Consider the following 4,409-nt stretch of genomic DNA (forward strand, 5'->3'; position numbering starts at 1 on the left):
CAGAGAAGAAAGAATTTGAACACCAGCAGAAAGAGCTGAAGAAAGTCTGCAGCCCTGTGATTCCCGAGCTGCCCCAGAGTAGGAGGTAAGCCAGGAGGAATGCCTGGGGCTTCCCTAGTGATGGAGCTCCTCCACCTGGTGGTTGCTCTTCTGGGCCCACCAATGAAGAGCTTGATGAAGGCAACCTGAACTTGCATCTAGTTTTTGTTCCATAGAAAACATTGAAAGACCCAAATTTGTAGCAAATTCCATGGCAGTTTTAAGGCTGAACTGCCATAGTAAGTAACTGGCAAGCCAATAAAAATATATATTTTTTAAAAACCCCTGAATGAGGACAGCTAGCTAGCTGGTGGTAAGAGTAAGGCTATTTTATATTTTTTAGTGAAGGTTTGTGTCTGCTTCAGGGTCAGTCTATACTTGCATATGGAACATATGCACAGGGACAGGAAATGACATTGCACTTTCCAGGCACTGTAGTGTAAGGGCAAAACACAATGCCTTAAATCAAACTGTGTTTAAAATTGTCCCACAAAACACACATACAAAAACCTCACCTCATTAAAAAACAGAAAATTTACTGCATTCAGATAGTTTTGTTGTAAGGACATAGGGCAAAACTATGGAGATATGTTTCCCTGGGCCTGAGTAGTGTTAATTATGAGAGTGGATACTTGAGGGGACACTTTGTTCTGGGCACAGATTACCAAGTGAAATGCTTTCTACATTTTCTTTAATAAATGCATTTTGTATGTAGCTATGATATGTGTGGTCTTTAAAGTGTGGATCCCATCTTTCCCAGATATTGTAGGTATAATTATTATTAAACACACTTATCAGATGAGAAAACTGGGACTTTAGTGTATCAGTCAGCATAAATGTAGGAAATAGAAACATCTCCAAAGAGCTCAAGCAAAACAGGGTTTAATACACAAATTATTTGTTCACAAAATGATAGGGAGGCTTAGAACATGGAGATAGAAAGCTACTTTCTCCATTGCAACAAGAGAAATTAGAGAGAGATGAAATTGGGCTTTGTTTGGATAAGTGGGTGTTGATATCTAGATTTGATGTTGAAGAGATAAAAAAGTTTCTATCCAATGGCTTCTTTTGGTCCATAAAATGAGGCAGCTGAAAAGACTAGCAATGAGATAGGAGGTTTGAGAAGAAGGAAAAGGTCTGAAAGTAGATGTGGAGCATGTTCAAGGAAGCTAGTACTAGTGTGAGTACTAGCCAGAAAGCTTTCGGATTCAGTTGCTGGTGTTAATCATTAATTTATAGGCAAACGGTCTTCTTAGTTATATGCTCCTTGTGCTCATGACCTTTACCAAGATACATATCTGGTTATCAGTTTCATATTACAGAAATAATAAAAAGCACTCATAATATTGCTTTGTGAAACTTTGAACTTGTTTCCACTTTACATAAGCCACACATACAGTCCCAGCCCATGTCCAAATTCTATCAGAGAATGTATCTCAGTCTCATGAGGTACCTTCCCTTTCAGCACCTCCCTCTTGATGCATGGGTTGATGCTCAACTACTGAGGCATACCAGCTGGGAGTGAGCTATGCTTCTTGATAGGAAAGTGGGAAGAAAAAGGACAAAGGAGGGGTAGGTGGGTAGAACTGTAGAGGTTAGAGTAAAATAATTATGTAATTAATAGATATGGGGTCAGTTTACTAGGATTCTGAGCTGGGAAGTCTCTTCCTATGTATTTGCACTCTATTACCTAATCTCTAACACCTATATCAGTGGTCTTCACAATTAAGTGTGCATACACTTGAGGGTGAAAAAAGACTTTTCAAGATACTCATATATGAGTAGTGTCAATGAGATGAATGTTCATACCCTCAAATCCCACATGAACTCATTCTTAAAATGGGTTGAAGAGGATTAATTCCCATTACATCTTTCACAGTTGTCTTTCTTTTAATTTAAAAACACAGGGATTGCCTGAGCAGCATGGCTCAGTGGTTGAGCATCAACCTATGAACCAGGAGTTCAAGGTTTGATTCCCAGTCAGGGCACATGCCCAGGTTGTGGGCTGAATCCCCAGTGTGGCGCATGCAGGGGGCAGTCAATCAATGATTCTTTCTCATCATTGATGTTTCTATTTCTCTCCCCGCCTTCCTTCCTCTCTGAAATCAATAAAAGTATATTTAAAAATAAACACAAGGAATAGCCGTCCCATTCCTTTTTCCTCTCTCTCTCGCTTTTTGTTCCTTCCTTTCCTAAACAACCCAGTTCTAAACTGTTCAGGTAGGCAGAGCAAAGTCAACATCTGTGCTGGCAATCAGAGCAGACAGGGCATAGACTGGAAACTGAGGTGGCCCCAGCAGATGATCAGAGCCCAAGCAGTGAAGGGATACCAGCCCATGGAGGCAGCCTGATATGGGGGAGGTGAAAGTCCATGGGGGGAGGGGTCAGAGCCAGAGCACAGTGAGGAATGGGGTAGGACATGCCAGAACTTACACAAGGTTAGGAGGGGTCCATGGGGAGGGAGTGCCCAGCATAGTACTAGAGAGGGTTGAGGGGGACATCCATGTAGGAGAAAGGGTAGAAACAGAGGTGAGAACTTGGCTTCATACAGAGGGGTTGATCAAAAATATAAATATATTAAAGATCAACAGCCAGGATTGTCACTTTCAGAGAAGAAAGTAACAAATACTAAATGGTGGTGGGGAGGTGGATAGTAAAATGAAATCACTAGCTGGTGATTTCAGTGTAGCCTGAGGAAGTAGCCATGGTAGACCAAGTGAATTCCCTTAAGGAATTAGCAAGAACATCAGACTGATCCAACAAAGTGTGACTGGCAGCTGGCAAAGTACTCTAAACACCTGCTCTTAGAAAGTAGGGCCCCTAACTGCAGCTGGTGTGCTGTCCCTTGAGAATTGTCTGAGAGGACCTCTAACTGCCACATGATCTTCCAGTTCCCCCTGAGACTTTATAGAACAAGAAGTCTTGCTCCTGTTTTACTTTCTTCAAAACCACATTTTTGGAATTTTACTATAAATATATTATGTATGATGTGGAAGAAATACAAAGGAACTATTAGAAAAGTTGTATTGGGCATTTTAATTTTTCAGTGAGTTTCTATAAAAAATATTTTAGTCAAGATGTAGCTATTTGAATGGCTCAGCACTAACAGCCTGGAACTCTGCTGAGATCCTCCCCACCTTTCTCTATCAGGGTCTCTCAACAGCTTCTTAAGTCTCTGCATTGTTTCCACAGTGTCTCCAGGTAAGTTTCTCTTGTGCAAGTGAGATAGTTACCGCAAATTTTGTCCCTAACTGTCCTTTCCTACACTTTTGCTGGGGTCCAACCCCAGCAGGTCCAGGGGTCCCCAAAGGTGTGGACGGAGTCGGCGAATAAAGAATGACACGGAGACGGTGTCCAGTTGATCAGCAGCCTTGCCAGGATCTCTAGCCACAATCTCCAGCCAAGTTCTGTGTCCATGTTCTCTTGCTAGGTTCTCCAGCCACGTTCTCCCTTGAAACAGCAAGGATGGACCGGCTCCCGGCACACTTTCAAGGGATTTGGAAACAGGCCCCCATTTAGTTGAAGGTACCATGTACCAGTACAGATACCATTAGCACTTCATGCTTCATCCTTGAACATGTCTTATACCAGTTTTCCCGTAATATGGGTCCTTCAGATGGCTTTGCAAGATGAGCAGAAAATGGGAAGTGCGACTCCTGAGAACTTCTGGTGACAGCAACTACACACTCTGCTTGATCAACTGCCTAGATTTGTTTTTAGTCACCTGCACTTAATGCTGCTGCCCTTCAAGAAAAGGACCCCATAGAGCAACTAGAAGAATTCAAAATGCAGGTGCTCAGGGTGCCCAAATGTGCCATACCTGGAGTGGATTGGAGAAAGAGAGGCTAGGCAGGGATCCCTGAGTTTTCAAAGGAGCAGCACCCCAACTCTCTCCTTACTTACATGGATATTTTTTTTATCAATTTGTCGTTGATATGTGCAAACTAACCGCAAAGTGATTATCTCAACATTTCATGCACATTCTGCAAATTAAAACTCTTTATTTTGAAAGAGTGGATAAAAAATAATTCAGTTGGATTTTAAATCCACTTAAATTTTTACAAGAAATTTCAACATTATATTTGTTAATAAAAAAAGAAAGAGCTGTCAGGTCCTTTAAATACAATTTAAAAGAACGCAAATGAAAAAGATTTTAAGTCCTAACCAGTTTGGCTCAGTGGATAGAGCGTCGGCCCACAGACTGAAGGGTCCCAGGTTCGATTCCGGTCAAGGGCATGTGCCTCGGTTACGGGCACATCCCCAGTCGGAGGTGTGCAGGAGGCAGCTGATCGATGTTTCTCCACCATTGATGTTTTTACTCTCTATCTGTCTCCCTTCCTCTCTGTAAAAAATCAATAAAATATATTTTT

The sequence above is a fragment of the Myotis davidii genome, unplaced genomic scaffold, assembly GCF_000327345.1.
Source record: "Myotis davidii unplaced genomic scaffold, ASM32734v1 scaffold6112, whole genome shotgun sequence".
Taxonomy (NCBI): domain Eukaryota; kingdom Metazoa; phylum Chordata; class Mammalia; order Chiroptera; family Vespertilionidae; genus Myotis; species Myotis davidii.